At 37.6% G+C, this 13286-nt stretch overlaps 1 protein-coding gene across 12 annotated transcripts in view; it reads right to left on the bottom strand.

Annotated features, from left to right (window-relative positions):
- The window catches only part of MAB21L3 (mab-21 like 3), a 79721-nt gene extending 71309 nt beyond the window's left edge, over positions 1-8412 (bottom strand). For 11 of the 12 annotated variants that reach the window (XR_014293413.1, XR_014293414.1, XR_014293415.1 and 8 more), the window contains exon 1: positions 8326-8406. The gene's annotated coding sequence lies outside the window, so the exon portion shown is untranslated. Of the gene's footprint in view, positions 1-8325 lie in introns of all 12 variants that reach the window. The other variant, XM_082614118.1, reaches the window with a different exon arrangement.
- Between the last annotated feature and the right edge of the window lie 4874 nt (positions 8413-13286).

Genomic DNA, 13286 nt, shown 5'->3' with positions numbered 1-13286 from the left:
AGAAAAATAGATAAACTAGACTTCATAAAAATTAAAAACTATTGTGCTTCAAAGATCACTATTAAAATGTGAAAAGATAACCTACAGGATGGGAGAATATATTTGCAATGTATATTTCTGAAAGAGTCTGGTATCCAGAGTCTATAAAGAAGTCTTAAAACTCAACAATAAAAAGACAGTTAATTAAGAAATGGGCAAAGGATCTGAATACACATTTCAACAAAGTAGACATACAAATAAGCCAATAAACACATGAAATGATATTCAACACCGTTAGTCATTAGGAAAATGCAAATTAAAACCACAATGAGATGTGACTTCACATCCAGTAGGATGGCTATACTCAAAAAGACAGACAATAACAAATGTTGGGAGGCTAAGGGGAAGTTAGAATCCTCATAAATTGCTGGTGGGAATGTAACATGGTGCAGCCACATTGGGAGACAATTTTGCAGGACCTCAAAAAGTTAAACAGAAAGTTATCTGATGACCCAGCACTCCTAGGTATATACCCAAGATAAATGAAAACATATGTTCACACATAAATCTGTACCTGAATGTTCATAGCAGCATTACTAATAATAGCCCAAACACAGAAACAACCTAATTGTCCACTGACTGATGAATGAATAAATAAAATGTAGTGTATCCATACAATGGAATATCATTTGGCAATAAAAAAGAATAAAATAGGGCCTCCCTGGTGGCGCAGTGGTTGAGAGTCCGCCTGCCGATGCAGGGGATACGGGTTTGTGCCCCGGTCTGGGAGGATCCCATATGCCGCGGAGCGGCTGGGCCCGTGAGCCATGGCCGCTGGGCCTGCGCGTCCGGAGCCTGTGCTCCGCAACGGGAGAGGCCACAACAGTGAGAGGCCCGCATACCGCAAAAAGAAAAAAAAAAAAAAAAAAAGAATAAAATACGGATAGATACATGCCACAATATGGATGAAGCTTGAAAACATGCTAAGTAAAAGGAGCCAGACACAAAGGGCCACAAGTTATATGAAGCATCTATAATAAGTCCATAGAGACAGAAAATAGATTAGTAATTGCCAGTGGCTGGGAACAAGTGGGAATGGGGAACCACTGCCAGTGGGTACAAGGTTTCTTTTTGGGGTAATGAAAATAATCTGGAATTAGAGAGTGGTGATAGTTAATGCTAAAAAAAACAGTGAATCATACATTTTAAAAGAGTAGATATTATGGTATGTGAATTACATCTCAATAAAAAAATAAAGAAAACATGGAGTCACAACAACTTTCCTAAAGCATTCTCTATATGCTTCCTGTTATAGGAGTTATCAAAACTGGATTGATAATAAAACTGATACATTTCTGTGTCTCCTCAACCAGTCTTAAAAGATCCTTAAAATTAGAATTTATTAGAAAGATTCTGTTTTCCTAGAGTCCAGCATAATGCTTAGCAGAACGTAGGCTTAAGGTATTTAAGCAACTGGAATGAGTTAGTCGTTGCTGGAATGAGGTGAAAAAGTGGTCGGATTTGAGACCCTAGAGGTCAGCAGCATCCAGATAATGGCTGGGACTAACATGAAGCGGCATCTGAACTTTGTCCTGTAGGTACTGGGGAACGCTTGAGAGTTTTTAAGCTGGGGAGTAAAATGATAACATTTGCATCTAGAAATAAATCCCTCTGATGGCATAAAGATGGCAACCAAATAGAGATATTAAGTTAGGAGGCACTGAGTGACCATAGACTTCCAATCAAATGACAAAATACACCCAGGCATCACAAACCCTCCTCTACTCTCACCCCCAAGCCAACTGAATTGACTAATGAAAAAATGTTTGTTTTTTAATTCACATTGGAACTAGCCTGCAGAGGGATACAAATTGGAAGACACCAAGAGCCAATTCCCTGTAATGATAGTGAGGATGGGATATATGTTATAGTAGGTGGGTATGGGTTCCGCCGAAACCCATTAATCACCCTAACTTGGAAAGCGAGGGTAGGATACTAGCTAGAGGAGATGTGTTTCACCTCTCCCACTTCCCAGTTGTGAGGCACCAGTCTCAGAGGCTATTGTATTGGAAGTCTCTGGGTGAGAAGAAGCCCAACCAGATTGTAAGCCTGCTAGACCTGGGAGGATAAACTAGTAAGAACCGGGATGCATGCACATTGACCCCCTGGGGTGGCAGCTAAACCAAACAGAAAATTAAATTCAGTAAACCAGACCCTGGCTTTGAGGTTTTGCCCAGCCTGAAGGAGACAAATTTGCTCTGCTGAAACAGCCTGCAGACCAAGCTCTGTCTCCCCTCCATTCAGGTCCTGGGACATTGAATTATTTAGGTAAACTTTTATCAACAATTTCCCAAAGATAAAATCCAGGGAGTAAAATTCTAATAGTATTCAGGTGAGGGGATTCTCCAGTAAGAATCCAAGAAATTTGCTGGCAAGCATCAGGACTGGATTTGTCCTTTTGGTTCATAAACACTTAATAATTAACATGGGATTGTGAAAATATTATATAACCTAAAAACATGGAGGAAGAGCATCATTCAAGACATGGAGCATGAGGATATTTGTGAAAGTACTATAAGAAAGAAGATTTAGGAGGTTTCTGCTTTCATGTTGTATATAAAATTTTAAAAAACACATGGAATTGATTAAATCAAAGGCAAAAGATAAAACTCTAAGGCAAGAGGGATCTGGCTGGACTAGTTTAATAAAGATTGTGAGAAATATAACAATAATCAAAGTGAATTTAAAACAATTAAAAACAGAAAGAGAAGAATCTGCATTACTGTAAGTCAAATTAATCATGTGGACAAAATTGAGAAACCTCCTCTAATGCAAAGAAAAAGGACAAAAATATTAACATAATGGGAAGATGATGGCTATAAAGAAAAGAAAATGGAAATCCTACATATGGTGTACCTTAAGAAGAGAGAAGAAATAGAACAGAAGCAATAATTAAATTAAAAAATAGAAGGAAGCTTCTTCCAATGAAAAAAGACCTGAATCCAGAGGATAAAGGACTCACATGTTCCATACAACATAAATGAAGAGACAAGATTAGTTAGGTGTGTCCAGGCAAATCTTTACAATTTAAATGATAAGTAGGGGGCTTCCCTGGTGGCGCAGTGGTTAAGAATCCACCTGCCAACGCAGGAGACATGGGTTTGAGCCCTGGTCCGGGAAGATCCCACATGCCGCGGAGCAACTAAGCCTGTGAGCCACAACTACTGAGCCTGAGCTCTAGAGCCCAAAAGACAAAACTACTGAGCCCGCGTGCCACAACTACTGAGGCCTGTGCACCTAGAGCCTGTGCTCCACAACAAAAGAAGCCACCGTAATGAGAAGCCCGTGCACTGCAACGAAAAGTAGCCCCTGCTCGTCACAACTAGAGAAAAGCCCACGCGCAGCAACGAAGACTCAACACAGCCAAAAATAAATAAATAAATAAATAAATAAATAAATAAATAAATAAGTTTACAATAAATAAATAAATAAATGATAAGTAAAGAATTCTACTGTATGCAGGATGGAGAAAAATAACCTTAAAAGGAGCAAAAAATGAGATAGCCTCAGACTTCTCTACAACAATGAGTGACACTGCAATCAAGCAAACCGACAAAGTTTTTGGGGAAAATATTTTTATTCGTCATGAAGACAGCAAAAATATCCTCAGACATATACAAATTTAGAAAGTATACCACTATGCAGCTATCGTGAAAAATTTACTCAAATTCATGAGGACAACTGGATTTCCACATGCAAAAGAATGAAGTTGGATCCCTACCTTAAACAACACACAAAATTTAACTCAAAATGGATCAACGACCTAAACATAAACACAGTAACCATAAAACTCTTAGCAGAAAACATAAGGGAAAAGCTTTATGACATTGGATTTGGCAACAGTTTCTTGGATATGACACCAAAAGCATAGGTGACGAAAGTAAAAAGAAATTGGACTATATCAAAATTTAAAACTTGTGCATCACAGGGATATCAGCTCCATGCTTTGTGAAAACCTAGAGGGGTGGGATAGGGAGGGTGGAAAGGAGGCTCAAGAGGGAGGGATATGGGGATATATGTATACATATAGCTGATTCACTTTGTTGTACAGCAGAAACTAACACAAGATTGTAAAGCAATTATACTCCAATGAAGACGTAAAAAACAAAAACAAAAAAACTTGTGCATCAAAAATCATTGTCAAGAAAGTGAAAACACAATCCACATAATGAGAGAAAATATTTGCAAATCATATATCTGATAGGAGAATGATATATAGGATATATAAAGAACTTCTACAACTCAGCAACAACAAAACAATTAAAAAATGGGCAAAGGACGTGAATATCATTTCTCTAAAGAAGATCTACAAATAGCCAATGAGCACATGAAAAGACGCTCAACATCACTAATCATTAGGGAAATGCAAAACAAAACCACAATGAAGTACCACTTCACACCCTTTAGGAAAACTGTAATTTAAAAAATCAGAAAATAATAAATGTTGGCGAGGATGTGGAGAAATTGGAACCCTTGTACATTGCTGCTGGGAATGTAAAATCGTGTAGCTGCTGTGAAATATAGCATGGCAATTCCTCAAAGAATTAAACATATAGTTACTACCTGATCCAGAAATTTCACTTCTGGGTATTGTACTCAAAAGAAATCAAAGCAGGGAGTTGGACAGATATCGCACGCCCATGTTCATGGCAGTATTATTCACAACAGCCAAAAGGTAGAAGCAATCCAAGTGCCCATCAATAGATGGATGGATAAACAAAATATGGTATATACAAACAATGGAATGGTACATGACGTTAGAAAGGAAGGAAATTCTGACAACATGCAACAACATGGATGAATCTTGAAGACATTTTACTGAGTGAAATAAGCCAGTCACAAAAGGACAAATATTGTACCATCCCACTTGTGTGAGGTACCTAAAGTAGTCAAATTCATAGAGTCAGGAAGTAGAAAAGTGGTTCCCAGGGGCTGCGGAGAGAAAGAATGGGGATTTAGTGCTTATTGAATAGAGTTTCAGTTTGGGAAGATGAAAAAAATTCTCGAGATAGATGCTGGTGATTGTTGTACAACAATGTGAATGTACTTAATGCCACAGAACTGTACACTTAAAAGTGATTAAAATGGTAAATTTTATGTTATGTATATTTTATCACAATAAAAAAACACAATTCATATAGAAAAAGATAGAAAATATATAATATAGCAAGAAAATACACAAGCCAGAAAACATAAGATGACAGAAGCCCGAAATATCAATTATGACAATAAATATCAGTGGGTTAAACTCCCTTATAGACTTGCATATGGAACACAGTCATTTCAATTTTCTGCTATTTTTAATAGGCATTGTGAATAGGTAGTAATCAAGTAAGAATCTTCATGTACAATTACTAACATTAAGAATAATCATATAAAGCATAAAATACTAGAAGTCCAAAAAGAATTTGGCATAAACACAGTTGTGGTAGGAAGTTTTAACACTCCTCTTTCAGTCCCTGGCAGATCAAGTAGGCAAAAATTAAAACAGAAACATGAATAGTCTTATCAAGTGCTCGTAAAAAACACGGAAAAATCATGGCAAAGAGAATCTTAAATATTCTAAAAAGAAACTGTACTGACTACATATTTTGACCAGTGCAGAACAACAACAAAAAGTAATAATGATTATATACAAAATAATTCCAACTACCTGGAAATTTTTTAAAAATAATTAGAAACAACAGAAACACAAAGACACTTCAGTTAATCTCATCAAGTAAAAAAAAGACAATTACAATATACAAAATAGGAATCAGAAAGATATAGTCACAGATATAAAGAGATTACTCTGTTAAACCACATACCAATTAATTCAACACCTGAATAAAGTGGATAATGTCCTAGAAAAAATTAATGAGGAAAATCGACTCAAAAGAAGTAAGAACATTTTAAGGGCAACCGCTATAGAATAAATGATAAAACTGTTAAGAAGGTGTCAGGCTCAATTTGGGTGACTCTTTTAAACTTCCAGGGAATATACAGTTCTCATAAATTTTTTTACAGAGCACCAGAAAAATATAGAAAATAATTCTAGACCCATACATCTAGACTTCACAAATGAAAACATTTGTCATTTTTTGCTAATGATTTTTTTTAAAAGTGTAATTGACATAATACTACTCATAAAGTTGAAGTCTTCTTACTTTCTGCCTTTCCCAAGCCCCATTCCCTCCTACCCACCTCCCTTCTTCTGCCTGAAAAACCCTGACCATGCACGAGCTCTGGATCCTTACAGGTTCTGAGATAAAGGTGGCATTTTTAATCTGTGGGGATAATATGAACCACTGAGATGAAAGAAAAATGCTCAGCTATTCAGGAATTAAAAAAAAAAAAAAAGCCAGGCTCCTATATCCTTTCATACACCAAAATAAATTCCAAGTAAATGAAGGAGTTACATATAAAAACAAATCACAAAAGAAACCAGAAGAAAAAGGAGATCAACATTTATCTAAACTTGTGTATATGAAGAACATATGCTGAAGGTCCTGAAAACTTTAAATAAAAATTAAAAACTTCAAAATTAGAAAACATAATTCCACAATATAGAATAAGCAGAGTATCCGAGTAGGCAATACATAGAAGAATAAATACAAATGGTTAATAAACATTAAAAAAAAAAAAAAAAAAAAAAAAACCCGGGACTTCCCTGGTGGCGCAGTGGTTAAGAACCCACCTGCCAATGCAGGGGACATGGGTTCGAGCGCTGGTCCGGGGAGATCCCACACGCCGCAGGGCAACTAAGCCCGTGCACCACAACTACTGAGCCTGCGCTCTAGAGCCCGTGAGCCACAACTACTGAAGCCCACGTGCCACAACTACTAAAGCCCACGCACCTAGAGCCAGGGCTCTGCAGCAAGAGAAGCCACCGCAATGAGAAGCCTGCGCACCACAATGAAGAGTAGCCCTGTTCACAGCAACCAGAGAAAGCCCGCGCTCAGCAACGAAGACCGAATGCAGCCAAAGATAGATTAATTAATTAATTAATTAATTAAAAAAAAACGATTACATCTCTAATTACAAAAACATGCAGGGCTTCCCTGGTGGCGCAGTGGTTGAGAATCTGCCTGCGGCACGGGACACGGGTTCGTGCCCCGGTCCGGGAAGATCCCAAATGCCGCGGAGTGGCTAGGCCCATGAGCCATGGCCGCTGAGCCTGCACGTCCGGAGCCTGTGCTCCGCAACGGGAGAGGCCACAACAGTGAGAGGCCCGCGTACCGCAAAAAAAAAAATGCAAATGAAATTCTAAGGATGAGATACTCCTTCATCTGGCCCGTCCCCCAATTTGATAATTTGGCAAAAATTAGAAAAAGGTAATAGTGCTTAGAAGCCTGCTGGAAATGTGGCCCTCATGTTTATTAACAAGGGCAATGTAAACTGACAGGATAATTTTCATCAAAACTTTAAAGAAATCCTGCCCATTGACCCAATGAGTCTGCATCTTAAAATTTATATGAAGGAAACATAAGGGGTATGCCAACTCTCTGTATGCCTCATTTATAATAGGAAACAATGGACATAAACTAAATAACAATTGGACGCTGGCAAATAAGTTACAATTCATCTATATGATGGAATACTTTGTAGCCTTTAACAGTTATACAGTAAAATAATATTTAATAACAGAAAAATGTTTGTGATATTATTGATAGATAGAAAAAAGTAGGTCACAACATTACCCATACACGTAGAAAAAGTTAAAATGGTTTTCTCTGGGTGGTGGGAGTGCATCCAATTTTTACTTTCCATGTTACCTTTCTTTCCATTGATTCTTTTTTTTTTAAAGTTAACATACTGATATTTTTATAATCAGAGAAAAGATATACAAATAATAAAACTCAATATTCAAAGTGGATGGCATTGAGATTGCTCAGGGAGAGTATATAAAGTGGAAAGGGAAAAGGGCAAGGGATAGAACCCATAGGAACAACTAGATACAAATGAGTGGTAATATTTGTTTGTTCTCAAAACAGTAAGACCTGTCCATCAACCTTAAGGGGGGTCCACATATTGTAACTGAATTTGCTTCCTGTTCCTTCACCTAAGGCTCCCTTGAGTTTCAACAATTTAAACACAGATGCCACTCTGGCCAGAGCACAGTCTTCCTGAGCACACCTACAGCCAGAAAGAATCCTCAAGAATCATCCCCTCTCCCTACAGCCCAGAGAATGGTGCAATCGGTGTTTGTGGCTTCCTCTCCCCAGTTCCCTTATAGAGCTCTAGATGGGAAACACTCACAAACACACACACACACACACACCCTAATTGCCTCTCTCCCACACTTACCCTTCCAAGCTGGTTCCAAAAGGGAAAGAGAGAAGATCTGCCGTCCAGGGCTAGAGGAAATTGATTTTATAGTCCTTCCTCTCCTCCCACCAGGAGGCTACCGGCTCCTCCCCAAACCAGGATTCCTCAGGAAAGTGGGAGGGGAAAGGGGGAAGGGAGCTTACAGATCTTCAAGGAAGATAAGAAGGAAGTGGTCTTACCAAAGTCTTATTTCCTCAGTTACATGATTAGGTGGCAGATGAACTGGGCCAGGTTGAAAATATGTTTTCTTGAAACATTCCTTATCAATTTCATTTTTGGAAAAAAATATGGCACCATGAGAGTTCACTTTATTTTTAAACATTTAAAAAAATGTGTGTATTAAATCCTTGTTTTAAAATCTTCGGCAGTTTCTAGGTAGTAGAATTTATTGAAGCCCTCCTACTTGGCAGCTGGAGTTTTACATACACATTACTTAGTAATCAGCACAAGGACTTATAATAAAAATGATATTATTAATATTTCATGTTAAAGAAAAGGAAAATGAGAATGAGAAAAAAAAATCTCTCTTGATTCTAAAACCATATTCCTGCAATACTGTGACAATTTCAGAGGGTACTTAAAATATCTTTTGGGAATATTCTGAACTACTCCAAAGCTAAAAGTTATTAAGAATCAAATAAAGAAATTTAATGAGGAATGTGGGGGAAAAAATGGTGACAGTCGGGAAGGCCTGGTCTTTACACTGGACTTTTAACTGATAAAGGGAAAGAGTATTTACAAGAGGAAATGTTTAGGTGTCCTTTGCTGATAGCAGCACGCTTACTCTCCCCAGATAACAGGCTTTAGCCTGTTAATTAATTTTAATTGTTGGCATAATTAAAAGCATAGGGTGAGGGACAGCTCCAAAGTTCCGTAACTTAGACTTCCTTGAAATCACTATCAAAAGTCTCAGCCTGCGACCTCACTGCTCAAGAAATTTTTCATTGAAAAAGAAATCCATTTCTGTCACTAGCAAGTTTCCCAAACTTGGATCCCAGAGGCCATCTCAATTTCACCAAGGCCTTTTCATCTTTGTAGTACTTAAATCCCTCTGGGAAGGCTCACAGCTTGAGAAACCCACCTGACTGACCTTTGACAACTCCAAGCCTACGACAATGCCTAGTACACAGTAGGCGCTCAGTGAATTTTTCTTGAATATATTTGGTGAAATGGTAGGTTAATAGTTGCCCTAAAGTGAATAATGAAAGTAACCTCAAAGGGTACTCCAGAGATACGGAGAATTTTTCCATCTTCTCTATGAGATCATAGCTGGATTTGGCCCATTAATGAGGAGTCGGAATCTTGATGAGCTTCTGAATCCACATTTTTGACTGACAAATGTATTCCTTTACTGATTTAATTGTGGAGAGAAAAAAACCCTCAATGCTTCTAAAATACAGGGAGAGTCATTAACCAATTAGAATCCTTAAAATGCTCTGCCTCCAGAAAGAGCCTAATCAAAATGTCTGGGCCTTGGCGTAAGACAAAATGGGATCTAGACTGAACACTGCCTCTTATTAGCTGTGACCTTGAAAAAGTTATGTAATGCCCCTAAGCTTCGTTGTTTTCATCAGCAGAGCAAGAATTATACACGACCTAACAGAATTGTTGTGAGAATTTTAAGACATAACCACAGAATGTATTGACATGGTGACATGGTGCATGGTACTCAATGCATAGTACTCAATGCATAGTAGTTATAATCACCATCATCAGTATCATCAAACAGCCTATGGAAAATACAAGGCCTGGCTAAAATTTAAGAGCCCCGCTAGAATTGTAGTGGTATAGCTTAGTCACTTAAGAAATGACCTCTGGTTGGTGGGAATGTAAATTGATACAGCCACTGTGGAGAACAGTATGGAGGTTCCTTAAAAAACTAAAAATAGAACTACCATATGACCCAGCAATCCCACTACTGGGCATATACCCTGAGAAAACCATAATTCAAAAAGAGTCATGTACCACAATGTTCATTGAAGCTCTGTTTACAATAGCCAGGACATGGAAGCAACCTAAGTGTCCATCGACAGATGAATGGATAAAGAAGATGTGGCACATATATACAATGGAATATTAATCAGCCATAAAAAGAAACGAAATTGAGTTATTTGTAGTAAGGTGGATGGACCTAGAGTCTGTCATGCAGAGTGAAGTGAGTCAGAAAGAGAAAAACAAATACCGTATGCTAACACATATATATGGAATCTAAAAATAAAAAATGGTTATGAAGAACCTAGCGGCAGGACAGGAATAAAGATGCAGACGTACAGAATGGACTTGAGGACACGGGGAGGGGGAAGGGTACGCTGGGACGAAGTGAGAGAGTGGCATGGATATATATATACTACCAGATGTAAAATTGATAGCTAGTGGGCAGCAGCCACATAACACAGGGAGATCAGCTCGGTGCTTTGCGACCACCTATGGGGTGGGATAGGGAGGATGGGAGGGAGGGAGATGCAAGAGGGAAGGGATATGGGGATATATGTATATGTATAGCTGATTCACTTTGTTATAAAGCAGAAACTAACACACCATTGTAAAGCAATTATGCTCCAATAAAGATGTTTAAAAAAAAAAAGAAAAAAAAAAAAAGAAATGGCCTCTGAAGTCAGATAATCCAGGCTTTGCCAACTGTTAGTTGCCTGATTTGAGGAGGTGACTTAACTAGGGCCTCAGTTTTCTCATCCATAAAATGGAGTCCATAGTATACGTTTCATAGTTTTCTTCTGAGGATTGGATGTACCAAGAAATAGAAGCTGTTTAGAGTGATGCTCAATACATGTTCTTTCTTTTAACCCAGCACCAAGAATAGGACACAGCACATAGTAGGTACTCTAAATATTTTATGAATAAGTAAATGATTTTTTTCCCTGAAATAATCTTCTGATACAAAGAAACTAATTAAGGAAATCTTTTGATCTTTTGTGCACATCTTCCTAGGATAAACTTGAAGCTATCTGGGTGGTTTGAAAGAAAATTTAAAGATATACAAAGCCTAGGTGGTCACTCCACTTCTCATTGGATGTCATTTTATGACACTTTTGTCAACAAAACCTGTTAATGATTCTATACCTCTGCTTAACTCAAATACTTTGTTCCAAAAGACAAAACAACACTACCTTTGCTCTCTGATTTTTTCCCCAAATTCTCTGCTGCTGTCCAGGTCTTCAACTTTTTACCAAGTCATTCTTTCCTTTATCAGTTAAATCCTTATCAAGCCTCATCTCTCTCCTGATGGACTGGATTGGGAAGATAATAAATTCTTTCACTGTGAGAAATGCATCTGCTATGCTCTGACTCTGCTTTGATATTGGCAAATCAATCATTATAGAATTCTATAGCTCAACAGCATCTGAATGCATTTTCTGGCCTTGAAGATGCTGTGGAACTTACCAATAATAAATAGTTTCTGGATATGGCAGGAGAGAAGTAAGTACAACTAGTGTAACTGTCCAGCATTCCCCTTAGGCTTTACTCTGAGTTGTTTTCAGGTATTTATTCATTCCTCTGACAAAGCATTCCTCTGATAAATCAAGGAAAACTTATATTTTAGTCAACATTAAAGCCAGCTTCTGAATCACCTAGCAAACAGGAAAATCTAGACATTGATCCAACTCCTAAAAACTTTTTTCTTACTGGGCTGATCCCTCAAGCACGTGGAATCAAATTGACAGTCTGAACTTTTTACATGTTGTTTCCACTAGATGAATTATTTTAGGAGATGTGAATATTACAACATTGAAGGTTATACCAAAAATTCCTCCAAAGAATACCTTCATAGGGTAGAACGTCTCTCTATGGGGAGAGGGAGATGCCTCAGTGAAAAGAAAAGAATCACCAAATTAAAATTATCCTACAACTCAGTGGGAAGAATCGTATTTTAGTAATAAGCCTATAAATACATGGACAAGATTGTTATTTAATAATCAACCCTTCTTTGCTTACTTCTATTTTCAAGGTAGACATTTTAGACCAAGGTAGACATTTAAAAGGGATCATTTCTCTCTTGAACATATTCTAATCCTAACTCTTAACTTTGCTCAAAATGGTGATTTACGTGATAGGAAGGTTAACGTGGAATGAAGGTTTTTCTAGTTTCCTATGAGTAGTTTTCTCAGAGCTAAATAATCCATAGACCTTCTTTTCAAATTGATCTTGGGGAAGAATATCCCGTTTGAGAATATTACTTGATAGGTCAGTTAAGCAAATCTTGACTACCTTGTGTCCAGGTATTCACTCATTTAAAAATTTAATAAATGCCTACCATGTCCCCAATACTGTGCTAGTTCTTAGAATTACTAAGATGAGTAAGATACAGCCCCCTTGGTTGCTTTTGAGTTCAATGTACTGACTGAGCTCACAGGAAAGAGAGGTAAGGGATTCATGCATTTCTTTAAAAGTATATGAATGCCTAATAAACACTGGGTCCAGTGTTATGGGCAGGAATGTAGTAGGAAAAAAGACAGACATGCACCCAATTTTCATAGAGCTTATGGCTTAGTAGGGAAGACATCATCGTTTATTAAATTACACAGTAAGTACTATAATTATGGAAAAGTATAGGATGCTTAAGAGCATGTAACAAAGGTAGAGATAATAACAATTGATTTTGATAAGAAAACTACTGGAAATTGTTAAGATACAGCAACAAAAAAAACTCAGAAATAAAGTCTTAGTAGGTTCAAATTCTTTTGTAAGCAGTTCATTCTTCCAAACAGTAACTGGAAGACTTCAGGCTTAGACAACTGGGTCTATAAACTCAATAATAAAAGTAGATTTGAGGCTGTTACCTGTGGTCTGGGTCCAGCTTCTCTTGATAATGACTAGGTTTTCCCATAAAACTTAAAATTATACACTGATGACTCCAGCAGGTCTCATCTACTCAGAAAACTTTAATGACACACACTTAAGACACCTGTGATAAGCTGAATACT

The sequence above is a fragment of the Mesoplodon mirus genome (assembly GCF_964341445.2).
Source record: "Mesoplodon mirus genome assembly, chromosome: 3".
In the NCBI taxonomy this organism is placed as follows: domain Eukaryota; kingdom Metazoa; phylum Chordata; class Mammalia; order Artiodactyla; family Ziphiidae; genus Mesoplodon; species Mesoplodon mirus.
Note: the sequence above shows the minus strand (reverse complement) of the source record. Positions and strands in the feature narration are given on the sequence as shown.